This window comes from Anguilla anguilla, chromosome 14 (genome assembly GCF_013347855.1).
Source record: "Anguilla anguilla isolate fAngAng1 chromosome 14, fAngAng1.pri, whole genome shotgun sequence".
Lineage (NCBI taxonomy): Eukaryota > Metazoa > Chordata > Actinopteri > Anguilliformes > Anguillidae > Anguilla > Anguilla anguilla.
Genome location: NC_049214.1, coordinates 29,929,010 through 29,953,076, shown reverse-complemented (window position 1 = coordinate 29,953,076; position 24,067 = coordinate 29,929,010). Strand labels below are relative to the sequence as shown.

Genomic DNA, 24,067 nt, shown 5'->3' with positions numbered 1-24,067 from the left:
ACTTAACAGATTGACAATGAACAGATTGAAGAAATTGCCTTTTTCCACTTCATAATGAAGTGCTTTTGTTTTATTCCAACAAAGAAACAAAACAACAAATAAATTCTTGGCACTCAGTGAAATTTTTTTTTTGGGGTAAATCAAAATCACTTCTTCCAAATGATGGGTTAATGACAGAACACATTTCACATGCATGGACGCACGCACACGTATACATGCACGCACATGCACACACAGCATGTACACTCCAGTATGCATACACACACATACAAGTATGCAAATATATGCATTCCCACACACATAAGCGCGTCCACATTCACATAGACACACTGCATGTACACTCCAGTATTCATACACACACATGCATGCATGCAAGCGTCCACACACACACACACTGCATGTACACTCCAGTATTCATACACACATGCATGCATGCAAGCGTCCACACACACACACACACACACACACACTCCAGTAAATATGCGCACACATACATTCATGCAAATACATGCACTCCCACACACATACGTGTTCACAAACACACACACATGCATGCAAACGCACACACGCATGCATGCACACATACACGCACACACACACACACGTACACACATCCATGCACACACGCACACAGACACACACGCGTACACACACACACACACACACACGCACACGCGCGCACACACGCACACACTCCTCAGTATATTCCCAAAGCTTCTCAGAGGCAGGCATACTGAATGCCAAAGATAACTGCTGGCACAGTGCCCCTCTCTCTTCACTGAATTTCACCATGACCTGCGCTTAACCCTGGCATCACAGTCGGCCAGTCGTCCTGCCGCTAAAAATCTATCAACCCTTTGTCTGCCAAGAAACCGACTTCTTAGCAGGAAGGGAAAATTTGTCTGAAAAAAATAAAAATGCAAATATCAGACCAGATGCACATAGCAAGGGTCATTTAACATTTGTTATAAGATGCAGGGCCTGTTTCCCGTTCCGATTACAGGTACTATTCTTAAAATGGATAAATAACTTCGCTCAAGCCTCAGCTTTCAATACATGAAGACTGGTACAGTCTCTCTTGGACCAGTGTAAATAATGCAAGCTGAAACTAACCTAACTGTATTTTTTTTGTCCATATGATGCATTTTTTTAAGATAAATCCACATCATTCACAAAACCATAATAACAATAACAATAATAATAATAATAATATAATTATATACAGCACTTTATATAGCACAAACATTGTATAGCTTTAGAGTGAAGAGGGGACACTGGCATTAGCAATCCCGAATGTGCTTGCTTCCCCCACCTGGCTTACGCAAACACCAATGGCTAACACCACAGTGGGCTCACAGTGCTTCAACAAAACACTGGACTTCAGCATGTGACGCAACCCAACGAAGCCAGACCGTGGCAGTGCCCAATGGCCAACAGCAGTTCTGCAGCATGGTACATGATTGGCAGCAGCACTGCCCAGAGAGGGAGGGTCTCAAGCATCAGGACTGTCCTTGTCTCGCGCACCAGCGAGCCCCCGATGACACACCTGCCCCAGCCACGCACAGAGCGTACTCCTCCGATGCAGTGGATGCATATTCCATGGACGTCAGCACAGTAGGTGTCGCCTACCTTGTGATAACACAAAAAAAATCTAATGATTCAACTGACTATGGCTGTTTGTTAACATTTATTTTTACAAAACATTTCCAGCGCGGAGTAAATGTTTTTGTCCACATAAATACCACTTATGTGGGGTGAGGTAGGTGCTTCGAAGGGCGCTGGATAGCACAGAACCCTAAAAGTAGAGAAGCTATTTTTGTGCTAATGTGCACACATTAACATTTTCTGTGCACAAAATGATTGTGAAGCCAGGCCACACAATGAAGGCAGCGATGCCCTGGGTCTACCTAGACTGCACGTCGGTTAAATGCAGCATTTAACATAGGCCTACTTCTGCTCGGCCTGCTTTGACCGCATACATATATTATATTACACTCGTTTAACAGGCACGCTTATCCAGGTCAACTGACAATGAAAGAAAACAAGTGCACCCGCCTGAGTTATATGAGGAACAGTGGGAAAGATCTGGATAAGAACATTCTCAGCAGGAGACAATGTACTACACCTGCAACATTACTAACGCGCTAATGAAAACACAACCATGGCATAACAGTAATAACATGAGAGATAAAGCCGACAGCATTTAGCATCAGATAGTAAGATGAATGGACTGGTTAAGCCAATCTACTGTTTACCTAAAATAATGCAAAATGGAGCAGAAGTCCCAGCAAAACTGAAAAAGACAGGTCCAATGATAACTCCCAAAAAATAAAGTCAGAGTTTCTATTTAAAAGAGTTGGTCTGTGGAGGCAAACCTTTTAACTTCATAATTTTTTTGTGTAATGCCAGTATCACCAATATAACCAAAAACCTTTAAAAAAAAAAAAACCAACTGCTAAAGTGTGGTGGCTGAACATTACAAAGAGCACACAGTCTTTCAGGCAAACACATTTTTAAAATGTACTCTAATTATAGTAACAATTAAGGATAAATAATGGAAAGTTGAGCATCTTTTATCAATTATTATGACAACTACAAGAATGAGTAAAATATACACAACTTTCCACGGAACAAAATGAAATCTCTGCTTAAATTCTGATGAGCGCTCACGGTGTACAGAACAGCTTTATTCTACGATCGTCACCATGCGTTGATATTACAGGTCTGGCTGTGCCCTGATATCTTGGCAGGCTCTTTCAGGCCGATGCTTAATCGGGGGCGTGTTAGTTGTTATTCTGCGCCTACGCGCCTGTTCTCTCAGCTTTTATGACATGCGCAGTGCGTACCTCTCCCCAACGGGCCTTGCAAGTCACTCTAGATGAGATCAACTTCTGCCAAATAAATGAACAATAAGCGCAGCGGCGACAGCTTTGAAACGACAGGAACAACAACGTCGCACGCTCGGTGACACCGCCGGCCGTAAACTGCGTTTAGTCTAAACTCCTGTGAAGACGGTGTTCGAACGTGGCCTGGGTTCAACTTGCCTCCGTGCTGTCCACCTTGACTTTGTGACCCTCACCTCACCTCTTCCCCCACGAATCATCCACCCAACAAACACTACGGGAAAACGTCCTGAAAACACTTCTTAAAATATTAATCGTGTAAGTGTTTCCCTTTTGATGAAAGTGAAAATAGGTAAAATATTTGAAAATGTTGAATGAGTCCACCCAACTAAAGGACAAGTCAATAGCCACTTTCCCACAGCTGTCCTGATGCTGGATGAGCCAGCGTGCGTTAGTGCTTCTCACTCTTCCACAGACACTTCAATCGTGCCTATTGGTGGCTCAAGCCTGTGCGTTTGGACCTTCTAATGCCCTTGTTCCTCACTGAGCCAGTCAGGGAAAAGGGGTGTGGTCATCCTCAAAGGCTGAAAACTTGCTATCAAAATTTGGATGCTAGCAGCGATCTTTCAATGGGAGTCGCACTGTGGGGTGACACCAAGGAGAACTTGTACAGGATGTATTCAGAGGGACATGGGCACCACTGAGACCCACCAGTGTACAAGCAAATGGCCCAGCAGTCTGAGAGATTTCATCCTCCTGATTGCAAAAGAGCGCTTCCTCTGGTAGACTGGGCTGCAGTTGGACTGGGCCAGCTGTGCCTTAGCGTACTCCCAGGACAAAACGCCACTGTGAGTTTTCCTATTCGAATTCAGAGTAAAATAGGAGCACAGGCTGGCAGAACCATTTTCAGGGGACAGGAGTGCAAGTCTACGGCTCCCACAAATTTTTACAAAGGATGGTGCAGCGACCCAATTACGACTGGAAATTCCACAATGAGACAAACCAAACTTAGATGACAAAAATTAGTTAAGGTATATAGATAAATGCAGGAAGAATATCACTGCCTTGCGGAATTAAATTCCTTTTTCTTTTCTTTTCTTTTTTACCATGTTAGCATATAGATAAGACATACAACTGTGTAGGCTATTATTGTTTAATGACCATCCAATAATTGTTATTTAATTAGTCCCCTCCCGGTACAGCAGCCGATGTATTATGTTATGTATTTATACACATTATTTTATGACAAACTCACGTTGGAAGGAAAAGGGAAGGCAGGAAACGTTGACTGTGGTAGCTTCTAAGAGAACGCTTCCAGGAGAAACGGTCGAACCTGACATAGTGGAACCGGCGCGAGCGTGAAGGTGAGGAGCACAGCAACAGCGACGCTGAACAATCTCCGAAGCCGGACACTTAAACCGCACAGCAAAAGGAAGACAGTGATACTGAAAGCTGATGTAAAAGAAGATAGACTAGCCACTGCCGAGCCAAACACAAATGTAGCGTTTACAAAATCACATCCTTCCTGACCGCTGTCAGCGTGGACTGACTTGCTTCCTAATGACATAACGTGCTGTAGTCTAATTCATATTTAGAAACATGGTGGTAAATACATAGATCACAATACACATTAGGCCTATTTATTAAGTACTTGGGCCTATACTACATGCCCACTCACCACTCACTTTGCTACAATTACAATGCAACATGAATACTGAACATGATAGCAAACTGCCTACAGATCAATTAGGTCCAAAATTAAAGTATTAAGTATTAAATCAAAAGACTATCAATTTGAGTTGTTAATAGTTTATATATTAATGTTTCTATATAAATGTTGAACGTTAATGTAGCCTACTAAATGTTCAGATATTCATTCAAAATGAATCGAGTATTGTTATTGGCGATAATTAGAGTTCATGTGCCTGTTATCTGAATTGCATGTTTTTCTAATAGCTTACATATTCTCAGAATTCACGTATTTGTGAAGTATGGGGAACAGGAATTAAACTGTCAGAAAACTAAGCATCTAAAAACTACAAATCCCGTTTTTTAGGGAAACCTACCTATTATTAAAGCATTGTGGGAATTGCAGTTGTGGTTCATCTGTGTTGTTGCATGGGACGCTCACGGGCTCTCCCTGTGGCACAAGGACCTGTAGGTAAAATATTGGGGAGGAGCTTTCACTGCTTGGCAGATAGATGCCGTTAGATCTTAAAGGCAAAGTAATCGATTTAAACGTGAATAGCCCACTGCTGGTTCCAAGAGTCGCCCGCCCCCACACCCAAATCTTTTTTAACGGCACAAATAAACTCCTCAGTCCACACTCATAAAATGAGACGCTCATTGGATGTTGTACAGTTAGCCTACGTTAGCTGGCAAAGTTACCGACAATTTAATTCTCTCTCGGGGTAGGAATTTGATGATTTTATCTACTTGTAGCGTTCCCTTTTAATACACCAAATAGTATAACTATGTCAGCGTCTCTCGATTGAATACAATCTCAGCTATTTCTGTTTTTACCGCTAATAAATTATTTTTATTAATTTATTTTTTTGGTGTGACGTGCTCTACCCGTAAACGAACGGTAAGCTTTATCCTCTATCGGTCGCTCCAAATGCTTTTCAAGGGACATCACTTGTAACAAAGATGTAGCTACTTTGTGCGTTTAACGTTCTAAATTAAATTTACTCTAAAGGTTGAGCGGTTGGAACCAGAGCTTATCCTATGGCTGCCTGACATAATAATGACATAAGGAGTGATAGCCTAGTTACAGTACAAAACGGGGCTTCGCCATCGGCGAAAATACGCCAGTAATAAAACATAGCCTATTTCGGATAATATAACAGAAAATTTTGTCAAATTCTTAAAGTTGGCAGATTATTTGGCAAACCACCAAGGGCTTAGGCTATTCCTGTCGCTACATGGTGATTTTAGTAAGTCCTAGCACGACATAATAAACTAATAATAATAATATTAACAGCAACAACAACAACGATAGTAATGCCAACAGCATCATTAAAAACGAGCAGACGGTCGTAGGCTTTGTAGAATAATTATACGTAGGCAGGTATCTGTCCTGTCTGCTGTAAATATGTGTAATGCATGGAGCTACAAAAGTGTGGTTTGTGCTACACAGACAGAAATGTTCACATGCGACGGTCGCCTAAATATGGAATTGATGAATGGGGTTGAAGGTTCTATGTTTTTTTCCCCTTTAAGAGCGGGGAGTTCTGTCAGGAGGCAGAGGTGCCGAGCCGAGCCCAGCGGCAGTATTTCAGCCAATTAAAAACCGCCCTCCCCCGTTCACCACTCGGAGAAAGGGCGGGCTCAAGAACTTGAGCGATGTGTGCGGTTTCCAAGGCAACCACTTGCCTTGACCTCCCCTGTAACCCCCATCCTCCTCGGGCAAGAGACATGTTTCCATGGAGATAATTGGATCTCGGAGTACTTTCTAGTTCCCGTAAAGTGTGGTGTTAGAACGTCGGAAAGAGGATTTCTATAGCGAATACAGAAGTGTCATGTCACTACATCGCATTCTGGCTAATGTTTGCATGGATTCTGTTCCCTTACTGCTTTCCCTGGAGTGAGATATTTTGTCACATAATTTGTGACGTGAAACAACTGAACAAAACAGGAACTCTGCAAGGGAGGACAGACGAGGAACCAAAATGGAACCGAAAAGCCCTCTGGTCTGTGAGCAAATTTTTTTTGTAGGATGTCTTTGGAAGGTTCATGAATAATTCATAGAACTCTTACCCTAGATTATCTTGAGTGGTAGTAAAAACCACCAGTCGGTCTTATTAAAAACACTATTGCCGGTCTTTGCCGTGCCATTTAGTGAGGAATGTCTAGGTTAAAGCATCTGACAAACCTCAACTCTATTCAGCAGCCTTCCAAACTCATCCTATGAAAAAAACATACTGCCTCCTCCTTTTGACAGCGGTGTACTGACTCATCCTCTCTTCTTCATGTGTGGAGCATTGCATTGTGGGATTCCTTTTTTGCTTGAAGCTTGCAATGTATACTCTTGGTGGGAGGGAGGAAAATTGAGGGAGCAAGGGAATATAATTGCTCCCTCCTTTTTCATAAAACAACTGAACGCCACTTGGTGCGGCTGCCATATTTCACCCTGCCATTTTGGGTATTTCCCCCTTGATGCCAAGGAAAGGAATGTTAGGAAGCAAGCATACAATTTGGATCTGAATCCAACCTTTGCATTCAAAGTAGTGTTGACAGATTTAGGGAAAAAATTACAAATACTCTAGTATGCTATATAGTAGATGCCTCCAAAATGTACTTAAGTACTGTAAAAAGTATTTCAATAAACAAAGGATATCTATCACGCCTTTTTAGTATAGATGTGTAAACATAACTATGAAACAAAATGATTAATTAAAGTGAAACTAAATCTGGGAAATACAAAAATACAAAAAAAAAGCATTTCATAATGCCATAAAAATTTGTTTCACATAGATTTTTGTTGAACGTTTCTTATTTGTCAAATAAAATTGAATTCTGAACAATTGTAGCAATATATCTTAAGTAAACAATTGTAGCACATTATTAGATGAAGTGGTTGAAGTAAATAAGTAGTATTAAACAAGTAGTTGAGGTAGTCAAGTAAAAGATGTATAGAAATATAAAATATACATGTAGAATTTTCTTTTTATACTTAAAGCCATTGATTGAGGGATGATAATAATTATGGGACACTATCTACATTTCTGTTGATACCATGACTAGAAACTACGCAGTCAGTAACATCGCTAAAAGTCTCCAAGTTAATTTTAAAAAGCAGCTAAATTTGTGGCTGGGTGCTTTTTGGGAAAAAAAAGTTGCTAGGGGAGGCCAAAAGTGGATAGATCAACCTACAAAGTGGCCGGGCTGGCAGCACTGGTTAGAACCTTATCCCTAAGCGTACAACAATCAGACATGGCAGCTGGGCAAGAGACCCGCTACTCTGCAGTTAACAGTACATGTCAAGACAACCGACTGTGCCAGTGTGCAACAGCAACAAGACTTGTTTGTCTGACTTGGGTCACCTGAAACAATTACAGGAGTAGAATAAACTCCTACAACTTCAACCGATTCAATTGTTACGGCACTGTTTTACTGTGGTAGCCAGCCAACTTGAAGCAAATTGTGACTATTATACATAGCCAGTCATAGCCATTTTATGTGATGTCAGAGACTAAAATTAGTTTTCTAGAATACTGTTTATTTACTTATTTGGCTACGAGTAAACAAGAGCGCTCACTAGCTGGCTAAATAACGCGCTGTTATTTGGGAATAACTTGCTAGAGCTAAATTTGCTAGCCATGTACTGTCTGTTCGTATCTTCATCGCACTCAAGTTAATTTAGTCCCACAAACTCACAGGTAACTCAAGTTTGCTTATGTTACAAACTAATCTAGCTAGCTAATGCTAACTTTGTACAACACATTTTTACAACAAAGTAGCTAGTGAGCAAGCTTGTTTGGTCAGGTAATTTATACTAGCCTGTTTGCATTAGTGCTCCATTAAAAAAAGAAAAAGTTATAGGTTTGTGCTTTTAGCTTAACTTGACTGGCCCCCTCCCCCCTTGCTTGCTCACACACACACAATTCTTTCCAACAATAAATAGCAAGTTTTTTCATGCAGTGCCACAGTGTTAGAAGCTGTTATTTACTCCAGGAAGTTGAGTAAGACAGATGATTAGTCTGTTTTTACCTTTGCAGGGGTCTGTTTGAGAGCTGGTTTAGTGATAGCTTCCCCATGACAAAATGACATCATATTGTTTGTGTGCAACAAGGTTAGTCATAGCTAACACCAGGTGGAACACCACAGGAGCTTAGAAGTGATGATCAATGTTTGAGCAAACACTGGGGATAAAAAGCTTAAATACTGAGATAAATGGCACATCCTACAAATACCCAGCGCTCCCCCAGACCTGCTATGCTATGACATCATGAATCAGCCAATGAATCTGGGGACAATGTAGTGCACAAGCTGTCTGGATGTCATCATCTAATGAACTCTGTGTGTGTGTGTGCGTGTGTGTACATTTCTGTGTGTCCCCATGCATGTGGGTACAGTTCAGTGTGCACGTGCACGTGTACGTAGAGGCTTGTGTGTGCGCATGTGTGTGTGTGAGCGAGAGAGAGGGAATGTACGTGTGCATGCATGAGTGCAGGCGTATGTATGTCTTACGAATGTGTGTGCTTGTGTGTGTTTGTGTGTTATAGCCCAACCCCAATGGAACGTTCTCTTCCTGTGACCTGTTGAGACGAATCTGCGTGCCTGGGAGTGCAGGTGTGTTCACCACAACGGCACACACTGGCTTCTTAAAGATGCAGTCACACACACGGAGGAAAGGTTGGGGCTGACTGAGAGGAAGAGATTTTTGACTCTGCGTAGACTGACTGAAGGGTCACCATTGCAACTGGATACTATGGGCATATCCGGTACCCCTGTGTGTACGCTGAATTACTGCAAGTGTTACCACCACATTTTCCTGCTCTTATCATGACTTCTGCGATTCACTATATCCCTACAAATAGCAGTCATAGTGACACGTTTCGTTTGGAAGCTGTCAGAGGTCAGCCTTCTGATTGGATGCTGTTTGTTGTCACATGTGTGCCAGTCCTGTCCTATGTCATGCCAGTACAGCACCTCTGAAACTGAAACTGAAAAAGGGAGTGAAAGAGCAAGCGGTAGAGAAAGAGTCAGAGGGGGAGAGACAGGAGAAGAGAAGGGCTTACAGAAGGATCGGGAGAAATTGAAATAGAGAGACAGATATCTACTGAGACAAACAGATAGAGGGAGAGATAGTCAGAGAAGAAGGGAGGCAGGGAGGGAGGAGACAGAGAAGAAGATTCAGCTACTCCCTGGTATCTCACAGCAGTCAGCTGCCTGCCCAACCAAAGGCCTGGACATTTTTCCTCACAACCCTTACAGAAGTGGAACAGGCTGTATGGCACTATATTGAAAAACTATATTATTATGCTTATAAAATATATTGAAACACTTAAATGTGAATGTGTTTCAATATATGGGAAAATATAGGGATGGTGTTTTTGTTTTTACTGAATGCATTGCTCTGAAATATAAATTTTCCAAATAGTCAATATATTTTGCAGTATATTCCATTTCCTCAAAGAAACTACACCATACCACACCATGCTTCTCAGCTTTGCCCAACGGACACCAAATGTTTAGAGATCATATTCCACACACACACACAGGTTTCCAAAGAATTTCTGGCGAAATCACAGAAAAACACTACGTAATTGTGAATACAGACTAACTAGTAACACCCCCTAATTATTATCATTTAGCCATGAAAGGTGCGTGTCAATAATAAAGAATGTTCCAAATGCAAGAATTGAAATACCGGATTTGTTTAGTATTGCTAACTGTTCTGATAAAATTACCATGCCAATGACAATACCTCATTAAAATTCTATTCTTAACCTGGAATAACAAAAACGGAATGACATTCTCAACACTGTTCCTGCAATTTTCACAGGACATCCAGGAAACCGATTCAGGCACTGGGAATGTTGACATGAACTTTCCAGGAATGCTCTAGGACGCATTCACTAATTGGGTAAGGCTGCTGTATTTGTGGAATTCCCGGAATTCTTCACGTATGTGAATGTGGATGTACCCTGGGTTATTAAAACAGGGTTAGGATGGGTTTGGACACATCCCCCTCAATGGTACCAAACCAGTGGTAACGTAGCATTTCGGTAGGACCGTTATACCCTAACACACACATGTACACATGCAAAGACACGCATACACAAACACACAGGAATGCACATGAACATACAAATGACTCGCATGTATCCACACACGTCAGCACACACACACATATGCAGAGACGCACACACTTGCATGCGCTTGAACATACAGATGACCAACTTGTGGCCACAGACACACACTGCTTGTACTTGAGTTTTCAGAGGAGCAGTTGTTTTAGTCTATGAGATCACTAGTGAGGTTTGTAACCAAAACTGCACGTGGCATCAAAAAGCAGTTTAAAAATATGCCCGTGATTAGTATGTTTAATTAATGCTGAGTCTTTGTTTTTAGTCTTATGATCTTAGATTACTGTGCAATCTCTCAAGGCCCCCTACGTCCCTCTGGCTGTACAGTAAAACAGCATTGAAACCAATAATATATAATATTATACAATATACATTTTATGACCAAAAGTATCTGGACACCCATTGGTCTGGGGCTGTTTTTCATATTTGGGCTAGGCCCCTGTGTTCCACTTAAGGCAAAACTTAATGCTACAGCATACTATCACGTTCTAGATGATTCTGTGCTTCCCCAACACTTTGGGGAAGGCCATTTCCTGTTTCAGCATGACAGTGCCCCCGGACGTACGGCGAGAAAATAGAAATGGTTTTGTTCAGAATGGTGTGGAAGAATTTGACTGGCCTGCACAGAGCCCTGACCTCATCCCCATCCAACAACCTGGGGATCAATTAGGAAGCCAACTCGAGTAAGACCTTATCGTCCAATCAGTGCCTGACCTTACTAATGCTCCTCTGGCTGAATGGAAGGAAATCCCTGCAGCAATGCTCCAGCATGTAGTATAAAGCCTTCCCTGAATAGTGGTGGTTGTTATAGCAGAAAAGGGTGGACCAACTCCATATTAATGCCCATAGTTTTGGATGAGATATTGGATCTCAGGTGTCCCCATACATCTGGCCATGCAGTGCAGTAATTATTATTATTATTATGTTTCTGGAATGGAAAAAAAATAGGGCATTATTGCCCCAGAGAACAAAATAGGGCATTATTTCTTTTAGGTGTGTTCAGTAATGTGTGTGTGAGTGATTGGTGTGCATCTGTGTGCATGTGAGTCTGTGTGTGGGTTGGTGTGTGTGTGTGCACACATTTATGTGTGCGGTATGCATGTGTGGTTATGAAAGTGAGTCCCCAAAGTGGAATTGTGACACAGAGAAGACAGCCAGCCACTCCATCCTGTGTTCTGCATGGCTGTTTGTTTATTTTTACATCCTGTATTAGCTTAGCGTACAGCTTCATCTAATGTGACACAGCCCACTTTATCCAGTTATATGGCTGTATGTCAGGCAAAGTACAATTTCCCAAGGGTACAACAACAGTCCACGAAAGGGAATTAAACCTGCAACCCCCCTGGTTAAATGGCCTGTTCCCTTATTGATTTGTCACACTGCAGACTTCCTGTACTAACCCATAATGCCCCTCTGTCACTGTGCCATTCTGTCAGGAAGCGTGCAGGGCAGAGAGAAAATTATTCACAAAGACCTTTGCAATTCCATTTATTTCCTAACTTTAGTAAGCAGAGATTTGAGAGATAGATTTAGCCTTGCTGCAGCACAAAAAATATGCCCTGACCATTTGAGTAAGGAAATTAGGCAATTGTTTTTCTTTCTTTTTTTTTTTTTAAATCACTGATATGCCACGATATGAGTTTGGCGGTCACCAAAACTAAAATGGCAATGGGAACATTCGGTGGCAGTGTGGAGTGGTTGAAGAACTTAACTTAATTCTTAGAGGTTCCAGGTTAAAATACCAGTTGTGGCAACATTGCTGTACTCTTTATCAAGAGAATTAACCAGAAGAGCTTCAGTATGGAGTGTCTAACTGAATAAATAGATGGTACATTTAAGCTGTGTCAGTGGTGTCTAGTAAGCAAATTAATTATATACTGTTAAATAAATGAAAACATTTTTTAATTTTTCAAAAATTCCATTTTGAATAGTGTAATGATGGATAGATTGAATACACGTCAAACTGCTTGCTAGCTCTTCACCAGCGTGGAACAGGAGTCGGGGTGGAAAAGGTAAAACCGGTACACTGGCAGAATGTTGCCCTGAGAACGTTCCAGAACGTGCCACTGACAAAGTAGTAGGTGATCAGAAGTTTGGTGGTCAGACTGCTCTACCATCCCATTTCAACCACAGATTAATACAGGCAACAAGCCATACGGTAACAAAATGGACCCCCAGTTACGGACCGTGGTCTTGTCTGTCCAAACCCGGAAATGCAACGTATTTAGAGGTATTAACCCTTTTTAATTAAGGTGATTTATGTCATTAAGCCCATCTCCAGCGTCACCCTACGTTACCAGAATGATCTCTCTCCGTGGTGCAAGGCACTGACCTTCACTTCAGAGCAGAAAGGCATAGCCTGCTTCTCCACCAAACCTGAGGTTCCCAGGTTTCGGCGCGCCTGACGCATGGTATCTGTGGAGACCACAAGGCCAGTCTGGAGATTACAGCGTTTGATTTAAGGGGGAGAGGGGACAATTTCCACGGCGGTATTTGTGCCACCATCTCTATGAAGACGCTGCAATAACTCAGTAACTCAGAGACTGCCAGCTGGAACCCACAAGACTTGTTAACCTTTCCTCCTTATTAAAAAGCTGATAGCTATTTTCATTTCGAGTAATTTCATTTTGCATTAAAGGGAATGGATTACAATAATTGAGCATCAATCCGCTTTTTAGAAAAATCATGCCCCCCACACATAATCACCGGTGTGACAATTCAGCGGATGAAATTAAGAATAAAAGAACCGATAATTTTACCTGGAACAACATACTTCTTATCAGAAGCTTTAAATGGCCGCATTTTTAAAAATATGTTGCTTTAACAAAGAGAATGAAAAAAAGTGTAAAGATAGACTGTTTCCTTTGTTAATCTTCAGTGCGTATTTTTACGAAGAGCATATATTAAAACTTTGGCCCTGATTTAACTCTTGAAACTGCTCTGGTCTCACAAAGTATCCTCTCCTGAGTTTTCCTGCTTCTACAGAGTGAAACCGAAATGGCCTTTTTTTACATACGCTGCTCAGTAAACCCAGCTTTTGTCTCCAGATCGGTCCTCTGGCTGGTACTGAGATTAGGAGAGTTACCCTAGTCAGGGATGTGTTCCCGTGTCCTACCTAGTACTGCTGTCGCTTACAAACCAGCTCCACCACATTTCAGAAACGGCAGGACACACCTTCCCCAACAGCCTCTTTCTTCTACTTCAGAACACGCACACCCCCACACACACACATGCTGTACATGCGCGCACACACATGCTCACACACACACACACACACTTGCGCACAGGCACACACATTCCCAGCTATACACACACCAATTTTGTACATATACACACGTACACGATTTTATTTTCCTTTTTTTCTCCACAATTTTGGAATCACCCATCCTGCCCCCACAGCAGAAGCACTGCAGCCGACGCGTACGCCCGGGCCTAAGCCCCAGGAAAAATCCGGAACAGCCTCCCAAAAAAAGGGACGCTTCTGTGGGGTTCAGCCAAGGGTCCCTGACCCCACAACTCCTCCCCCCTGGATGAGCCGCCATTTTTCGGGGCAAAGCCCGGTTCGGATTAAAACCGCGAGTGCACAAACCGAATGACTGTTGCTATGATAGTGAGTCATGACTTGGTCTCAGCATCAACTCTGGATTTTAAATGTTGAATCTGAGACCACAGCAGCAGCGTGGTCTGGAAACTTCAGAACCTTGGCAGTTCACACTGAACAAAATACTCCAGCAAATATTTTAAAGCCATCACCCAGACTTTTTAAATCTCCACCAGCCTTATAACACGATACGACCCTATCAATTCAAACTGGATCAGACTGGATCTGACTGGATCAACAAGACCCCACGGAGAAAACCGCAGAAGGAATAGTAACGGTAATAAACTTTATCTGTCCAGCGTCCGCTGCCTTCCCGCTGACGGCCCGCCGTCGGCACCAGCGGCTGGGCCGCCAGGATTCGCAAACCGGCCCTACAGCGGTCCGTCAGCGGGCCGGAGGGGCGCGATGGCCGAGATGAAAATCAGCTGCTAAAAGAACACAAAACGGCCGGGGGACTGTCCACCGGCTAGCGGACCACTGCCGCTCCCATGTGCAGACGCTGGCGGACCGGCGGCAGGTGCTGATGGCGGTCCGGTAGCTGGCCGCTTGCTCGCGGGTGCTGGGGAGAAGCGCATCGCCTGTGGAGGGTCACAAAGGATTGCAGCGGATTGCAGTCAGTAATAAAACAAACGTATGTTTTCACCAGTATTCACAGCAGCAGCAGCTGCTCAGAGCCTCTCTGTTTGAGACGCACATCCACCGCAGAGCCAGGCCAGAACATGCCAGGCCGCTTCCTTGGGTGGGGAGCAGGGTCTGGGGGCTCCTTTAGCACTTAGCAGCTGGGCTGGCTGTATGGACTGGGGGGGGTCTGACTAAAGAGAAAAGTACATTTTTACCCTGTTCCTATAGAAACCAATATCACCACCTGCAGTCCCCCCTCGCCAGTATAACCTCACTCACGTCCTTTTCCCGTTTACTTTTCTTTCCGTTGTGTTGTAAAGAAAACTTGGGTGTGGAATGGAACCAGTTCTTAAGAAGAAACAGAATAGAAAGGAGAATGAAGAGTAAGAAACCACTGACTGCTTGTAGTTCCTGCTTTTTTTTCTTTCCTTTCTCTGGAGTTTGCAGGATTAGTGCGTTCCGTTTCTGGGTTCTGGTCGCTCTGTAACGCAGATCCCACAGAACCGGTCGGGTCTGCCCGTGCGGTGCTCTCTCTCTCTCTCACAGGAAGTCACCTGACCCCCTCTGGGTGGGGCATCTCTCACAGGCTCTGGAAAGCCCCGGCGCTGGGCAGGGCGGGTTTGGGGAACAGGTGGGCGGGGCCTGTGAGAACAGTGTGACCTCTGGCGCAACACAGTCCCGTCCCTGTCAGTGTCACAGAGTGCACTACTGAGGGGAATTATCCCACACCAGGCCTGGTCTAATTTATTTAAAACACTATTGCACAAACCTGAGAAACTTTCAGTCCAATGTGTTACCAACCCAACATGCTGCGCAATCATGTGAAAGAAGAATTGTGTTCTGAATATTGCTCTACGTTCTTTATTTCAAAGGGACAATGTGCAATATTTAACATGAAATTCAGAAAATGAACTTTGATACATTACACCAGGTTTAGCTCTAAGCTAATTAACACCTGTGACCCCCTGCCAGGTAACAGCAAGAGTACAAAATCTGTTTTAGAAAAAAAGACAGAACAGACTACAGTAGCTTAAAAAAGTATTGGTGCAGTTAAGATGAATATGAGACAAAAGACAATCAGCTTTTAATTCATTATATTTACAAGCGTATGTTTTACGATTTTACAGACACAGTTTTTGTGTTAATTCCCTCCATTTTCAGGTGTGCAAAATTAAGTTAACGGATGAACTTAAAAGTAAATCAAAGCAATAAAGTCTAATATTTTGTTGCATAGCCCTTAAATGTAATAACTGCATCAAGTCTATGACCCAGTGACATCACCACCGTTTGTTATCTTCTTTGGAAATGCCTTTTCAGACCATTCATGCAGACACTTTCCGCTGATCTTTGTGTTGGGGGTTTCTGTCTTCAGTCTCCTCTTCAGCAAGTGAAATGCACGCTCGACTGGATTTAAACCAGGTGACTGGCTTGGCCAGTTCAAAACTTCACACTTTTTCCCACTGATGAATGCCTTTGCTGCGTAGGCTGTGTGTTTGGGGTCATTGTCTCGCTGCAGGATGAAACGCTGGCCAATGAAGCTGGAGGAATTTCTCTGTACTTTACAGACAAAATCTGTCTGCCCATGTGAAAACATAGTATACTTACGTATACATGAAATATACATTTTATACTTAATAGTCACTTTGGTAAAGGTTTGTTTAGGTCTCATCTGTCCATAAAACATATTGACTCTTGCTGCTGATGCTAGGGTTGCATCTTGCAGTGTAGCCTCTATAATTCTGGTCTTAAAGTCTTCTGCGTACGGTGGCTTGTGATATTTTCACCCTTGCCCTCTGGAGACTGCCGGTGATGTCACTGACTGTTGTTTTAGAGTTTTTCTTCACAGCTCTTAGGATTTGTCAGTCATCAACTGCAGTTGTCTTCTTTGGACAACCTGTTAGACGTTTATTTCTAAGTCCATCTGACTTTTCGAAAAGGAAAAAAAAACAGTGGGGACAGAAGACATTCCATCTGCGTAAAGCTTGAGTCGAAAGCCGGTGAAAGTCAGTGAAATCCAGGACGATGTTCCTGAATCGGGGGAGACAGCGTGGGCTTTGGAGGGAGAGGGAGAGACTTCCCTACAAACAGACTGCGGAATGGAGGCTAATGGAACCCACATGGGCTCAGCCAGCGAGGCTAGCGCAGAGGAGCCCCACATTTTCTGCGTCCACCACCGCCTCCCCTTTTCCCTTCTCCCCCCTTCCCCTCTACCCTGAGATTAACCTCTCCTTTTCTCAGTGACCAAATGGTTCACATTTCTTTTTTCTAACCATGTTGGGATTTAATGGAGGTAATAAATAGGTATCAAAATGATTTTTTGTCAATGTCGTCCAAAATGTTGCTAAATAGCAGAGACACAAAATCCTGCGAGTCATAGTGAAAATGATACACCAATAGAAGTAATTCATTATTTAAAGAAAATAAAACATAAATAAAACGTTACTGTGTTTTGTGGTCACGTAGTAGAGAGCCGGGTGCCCCCAGCTGGCTTGGATCAGGAGCGGCGTACTACAATCTTTACTGCCTGACCAACAGCGGAGAGCTTGGTGTGTGTGTGCATGTGTGTGTGTGTGCGCGCGCGCAAGTGCCTGTGTGTGTGTGTGTATGTATGTGCGTTTGTATGTATGTGTGTGTGTGTGTGTGTGTGTTTGTATGTATGTGTATGTGCGTTTGTATGTATGTGTGTGTATGTATGTATGTGCGTTTCTATGTATGTGTATGTGTGTGCTGTATGTGTGTGCTGCATGTGTGTGTGTGTGTTTGTATGTGTGTGTGTGTTTTTATGTGTGTGCTGCATGTGTGTGTGTGTGTTTGTATGTGTGTGCTGCATGTGTGTGTGTGTGTTTGTATGTGTGTGTGTGTTTGTATGTGTGTGCTGCATGTGTGTGTGTGTGTTTGTATGTGTGTGCTGCATGTGTGTGTGTGTGTTTGTATGTGTGTGTGTGTTTGTATGTGTGTGCTGCATGTGTGTGTGTGTGTTTGTATGTGTGTGCTGCATGTGTGTGTGTGTGTTTGTATGTGTGTGCTGCATGTGTGTGTGTGTGTTTGTATGTGTGTGCTGCATGTGTGTGTGTGTGTTTGTATGTTTCTCCTTCCCTCTCCTTCATAGCAGGATTCTTCTTTCAGGTGCACTCCTCATGTTTATATGAAAATATTACTCTGCTCATAAGTTTTATTCTTTTGGTTTTTGCTGACCCCTTGATAAGCACACAGTACTCTCTTCTACGAACACGAAGACATACACACGCACGCACACTCAGGAAAAGCCCCGCCTACTTCTTTTTCCGCCTTCTATTTTTGTACTCAGAAACCAAAACAAAAAGCTTTGTCTAATGAAAACAGCCCAGCTGGTGACTGGTGAATTGCAGTGTACAGCATGCTCCATTTCTAACACACACACACACGCGCACGCACGCACGCACGCACACACACACACGCGCACGCACACACATACATACAAACGCGCACACACACACACACTTCTAACACACAGACTATATTGGTCTTGTTCAGTAAATTGAGGACTGAAAGGACTGCAGCACTGAGAGGACCTCAGACACTGAAGATGCTCTGACTGCTCCAGCTGCGCAGGCACATGCGAGAGGCTGTGCCGATTAGGGAGGGGGTGGGTGGGGGGGACTGCAAGCTGCAAGGCCGACAGCCAACATGAATACAGCCTGAGCCCTCAGTCTACTTCGAAGTTTTCATTCTGCATAGGGGGGCTGTGGCAGGAAGGGCAAAAGCACAACAGAGTAAACTTTGAAGTACCCTGAGGACTGTTTCGGGTAAAAGAACTTATGGCTTCCATTTCAGCACACTGTTGTAATGAATAAAAAAAACTGCTCTTTTGATTTATGAGGTACCAAAACAAAGTCATGATCTGTTTACTAAAAAATAAAAACCAAGGCATTAGCACTGTTCTTAATAGCGCCCCTTCTCTGCACCTTTTGCTAATTTTTCACCTCCATGCTTTATTTGTGCTTAAAATAAAAACACTTCCAGTCATCTTGGACTGAAATTCAAACACTTTGAAAAACAGACATGTGCCTATATATATATATATATATATATATATATATATATATATATCTATAGTAAAGTTCAGATCTCAGCTTTTATTCATTGATATTTTTATACTGTTATTGGGGTTTGTCAACATGAGGACCAGAATTGTATCAATGAAAGTTAAGGAAGCAATTACGCTGTTTTCACTGTGCTGGCACAGGTTTGCATAAAGGGAAGAGAGGGAAGGAAGGTGGGAAGAGGGAAGAGGAGAGAGCGAGAGTGAGAGAGATGGAGAGAGAGAGAGACTCAGGCCAATAGAGGGAGAGAGAGAAAGAGGGAGAGAGGGAGAGGGAGAGGCGGAGAGAGAGACAGAGGCAAAGAGAGAGAGGGAGAGAGGGACAGAGAGAGGGGGGAGAGAGAGACAGTATTTATGAGATGCATATGTTGACAGTCAGAGACAGAAGAGGAGGCGCATTTCAACAGAACTGCTCTGCTTCTCTTTTCTAGGGAAGTTCCGGAGAAAACGCTAAGCTTCTCTTTGATGACAAGGCAATCGAGGTGAGCGCAGCCACACTAACACAAACATTCTGATTACATTTCCATTTTGTTTGTGAGATAATGCAAGAACAATTCCCCAGAGAGCCTTAGAACTGTAATGGTTCTAAACAAGTTCACAGAAAAAACGGCAGTACGTGTCTATAATATTTTCAGAATGTCCCAAATTCCAGATTTGTTGGACGTTAGTAGCTTTCCCAATTATACTGTACACTTAACATGAATGGCCTTTGACAGTTCAAATTATATTTTATGTGACAAACATGAAAATGTCAAAACAATATTGGAAAATGAGGACACTGCCTAGATGTCATACCTCATGCAAAATGTTCAGCTAAGGTGCAATTCAAATCCTGAACATGATGTGTGCCTAAATTATGGATGTCTAACAAAGATTACAGAAATTACAGCATGCGGCAAGAGAGAAAGATCCCTTTTTTAGGAAGTGAGACAAACAAAAACCCATAGAAGCGTGCATGCGGCTCAGGGGTGTGAAGATTTCCTCTCTTATGAAACTTTAGCAGACTCCAGACCTGTGCCTGCTGAAGGGAGCTCAGCACACAGCCCAGATCTGGGTTAGCTTTAGCTTTTGACACAAAAGAGCTGCTGTATTCTGAGGTCAGTTATTGAGGTCTGAGGTGAAGGGGGGGGGGGGGGGGGGGGGGGGGGGGGGGGGGTTTAGTGGGTGGGGATCGTCCAAAGCAGAGCCAAACAGAAGGGGAAGAAAAGAAATTCAATGGAGCTTGTGCACTTACGTATAGCACTAAAACAGGAACACATCACAGTTTTATCTCGAAACTGGTCTGCCTGTCAATCAATCTACACATATGCTTTTATTTTAACTGTCTGTCTATCCATCCGTCCGTCTGCCTACCTATCTGTCCATCTGTCCATTTTTCAATTATGTATTGGTCAATCAGTGGTAGCTAACGACATTAGCAGGCTCGCAGTTTTAAAAAATGTTTTCAAAAGCACTGTTCTGCTCACAACAACTATTTAAACAGGACGGATCTAGTGCTGCAGCGTCTCTCTATGGTGGGACAGTCACAGGCCACCACTGAGCAGACTCTCTGATCCTGCAGATCTTCACTCTGGGCTTCCCTTTGAGAAAGCTTAACTCCCAGCCCCCTGGTCTCAACACCAGCCCATCAGTCCTGCCACCTAGAGCGCCCCAACACATCCGCAGGCATGAATTAAACACAGGGAAGTGGTCTGGGGGCCAGGTTTCATTGCAGGGTTACAGTGCTGAGTGCATTCTGTTGTTCTAACATAAATGGGTTTACTCACTCTGAGTGCGTGTGTGTGTGTGTGTGTGTGAGCCTGTGTGTTTGTGCGCATGCATATATGCATGTGCTTTTGTAAGAGAGTTTGTTTCAGTTTTTTATGTACATCTGTGTTCATGTGTTTACATTTTCATATAAACATAGCAGACTTCTCTCTCATTCAGAGTATCCTACACAGCTTTTGACATACGTTTCTGACACGTAATCAATTTATATAGCTGGATATTTACTGATGCAATTCCGGTTAAGTACCTTACTCAAGGGCACAAGGGCATTGGCTCCACCTAGGAACTAAACCTGCAACCTCTGAATAACAATCCCAGTACCCTGGACACTGCACTACACTGCTGCCATGTTTGTATGTACAATGGGCCAGTGGCCTGCAAGCATACAGTATGTGTGCTTACAAGTGTATTTGTACATGCGTGCATATGCACTTTTGCCTGTATCTGTTATGCGTTTATATTGTGCTGTAGCTGGTAACAGTGAAAACAGTAATGAGGCTTCTGTGCATGTTTTTGCGTGTGTCCATATCAGTATTCTGTGTTTTTTGGTATACCTTGTAAATGTGTTTGTGTGTGTATGTGTGAGTGAGTATGTGTGTGCATAATTTGCATGCGTGTATGTGCACATGTATGTTTGTATGTGTTTATATGTAATGTGTCTGTATATTTGTGTCAGTGTTCACAGGCGTGTACGTGTAACGCACGTGTGCAGTGTGCATGCGTTCACAGACTCAGGTGCATATTTACACTCTGAATCTGCAGCTTTAGTGCCTCCAGTGGTTGATTTATGTCTCTTTGTAAGTATCCATTAGGCGCTGTCTGGCAGTTTGAGGGAGGGGGTGGGGAGGAGGGGGGGGGGGACAGGGGAAGCGCAGAGCCACGCAGACGGCTCGTTCACACCCCCCAGGGTTGTGTAGGAGAACAGCGTCTGCGCTCGCGCTCACACAGGCGCGTAACGACGCAGTTTCAGCCCTGAGCCCCGGACACGGCGGTGTCAGCGCAGGCCGGCCCACAGGCTGTTTGGCTTCAGGCCTTTACCGACACAGAGCGCGTTCAGCTCACTGTCCCAGCCTTTACCGACACAGAGCGCGTTCAGCTCACTGTCCCAGCCTTTACCGACACAGAGCACGTTCAGCTCACTGTCCCAGCCTTTACCGACACACAGAGCGCGTTCAGCTCACTGTCCCAGCCTTTACCGACACAGAGCGCGTTCAGCTCACTGTCCCAGCCTTTACCGACACACAGAGCGCGTTCAGCTCACTGTCCCAGCCTTTACCGACACAGAGCGCGTTCAGCTCACTGTCCCAGCCTTTACCGACACACAGAGCGCGTTCAGCTCACTGTCCCAGCCTTTACCGACACACAGAGCGCGTTCAGCTCACTGTCCCAGCCTTTACCGACACACAGAGCGCGTTCAGCTCACTGTCCCAGCCTTTACCGACACACAGAGCGCGTTCAGCTCACTGTCCCAGCCCGTACGCGCTTTATGGCCAAATGCAGATCCGCCGGGTTTCTCATTTGCCTGATTCACAAGCTGTTTCCACCTATGGGAAGGGGTGACTGACAGTTTGGGGGGTGGGGGGGGAGCAATTGTTAAACATAAATTTGAAATCTATTATTAAGGAATAAAAGTGAATAATTCAGCCCACATGATTTAGGAGGGCACAGACTTGCAGGCATCTATGCTAGGGCTGTGCATTCAAATATATATATTTATTATGTTTTATTTACAGATTTTTGAATGCCCGATCCTACTGCATCAGACCTGTGTCTCCATGCCTGCGCCTCCAGGCTAGGGGTGGGATCGTTTTCTCCAGTAACGAGTACTCGTCAGCTGATTCTTAAATGCTTAATTGGACAATGAGAAATAAAAATTAGCTTGATGAAAAATACAAAGTCCATCCAGTATACTGAAAAACTGCTAACATCTCATTGTGTGTGTGTCTGTGGCACATTCATGTTTTCATGTATATAGGCCCACTCATATATGTGATGCATTCATATTTACCCCTGCCCCCTCCCTCCATTTAAACTTAATAGTTAATATGTATTATGTCTCTCTGTCTGGTAATCAAGGCATCCCCATGCTATGGGCTGGGGCAGCAGGTAAGGTTCAAGAACGGGAGCAGGGTTCTTCAGGCTGTGGGAAGCAGTAAAAAAAAGGCGTTAACATCCCAGCCAGGTCAATGGTTTTTTCAACCTTTTTTATCATTTTAAAACAGACGACTCCAGTAAACACAAGGACACATCAGCTTGTGTTACTTTAGAGAAAATCGTAAAATGTCCAAGCTCCTCCAAGCCTGCGCTACCACACCTGCACCACCAGACCTGCGCCCACACACCTGCACCACCAGACCAGCGCCCACACACCTGCACCACCAGACCAGCGCCCACACACCTGCACTGCCAGACCTGCACCACCAGACCAGCGCCCACACACCTGCACCACCAGACCTGCGCCCACACACCTGCACCACCAGACCAGCGCCCACACACCTGCACCACCAGACCAGCGCCCACACACCTGCACTGCCAGACCTGCACCACCAGACCAGCGCCCACACACCTGCACCACCAGACCAGCGCCCACACACCTGCACCACCAGACCTGCACCCACACACCTGCACCGCCAGACCTGCGCCCACACAGCTCCACCGCCAGACCTGCACCACCAGACCAGCGCCCACACACCTGCACCACCAGACCAGCGCCCACACACCTGCACCACCAGACCTGCACCCACACACCTGCACCGCCAGACCTGCGCCCACACAGCTGCACCGCCAGACCTGCACCACCAGACCAGCGCCCACACACCTGCACCACCAGACCTGCGCCCACACACCTGCACCACCAGACCTGCACCCCCTGACCTGCGCCCACAGACCTGCACCTCCGGACCTGTGATATCAGGCCTGCACCTTACATGACAGATTTTTATTACGCACACAATAAACTGCCCAAAATTTTAATGTACATTCCACAATAGCCAACACGTCTCCCAAGAAATCTTTCAAAACATATGCTGGGCAAGTTTAACATTATTTGGCCGGGTACAAAGTGAACAGGCAAACATTGTTATTAAAAGAGAAAAGTTTGTTTTTATGAAAAGGGCTTTTGTCTTTAAATGTCACATACAGTTGGTAGAAAACAAATTCTCTGGAGAACATGAACTATGGAATTTTTCACATTTATTAAAATGGTATAAATAGACTTGCATGTCGGCAGATTAGACATCACAAAGAATTTACATTACAAAATTAAATTAAATTATTACTTTTTTTTAAAAAGCCAAGGGGAACCAAATTGTTTGCGAAAGGGGATGTTCACACATCAATA

At 44.0% G+C, this 24,067-nt stretch overlaps 1 long non-coding RNA gene across 3 annotated transcripts; it reads left to right on the top strand.

The window, feature by feature from the left end:
- Positions 1-5,179: 5,179 nt before the first annotated feature.
- Positions 5,180-23,117, top strand: LOC118213223. Of its 3 annotated transcripts, XR_004762372.1 has the most exons (6): positions 5,180-5,430; positions 6,066-6,535; positions 9,071-9,137; positions 10,354-10,434; positions 19,392-19,442; positions 22,461-23,117. It is a non-coding gene; the product is annotated as an uncharacterized LOC118213223 (long non-coding RNA). The 3 variants fall into 3 exon arrangements; XR_004762370.1 differs by having other exon boundaries at positions 5,180-6,535; XR_004762371.1 differs by lacking the exon at positions 22,461-23,117 and adding an exon at positions 20,522-21,557 and having other exon boundaries at positions 5,180-6,535.
- Positions 23,118-24,067: the final 950 nt, after the last annotated feature.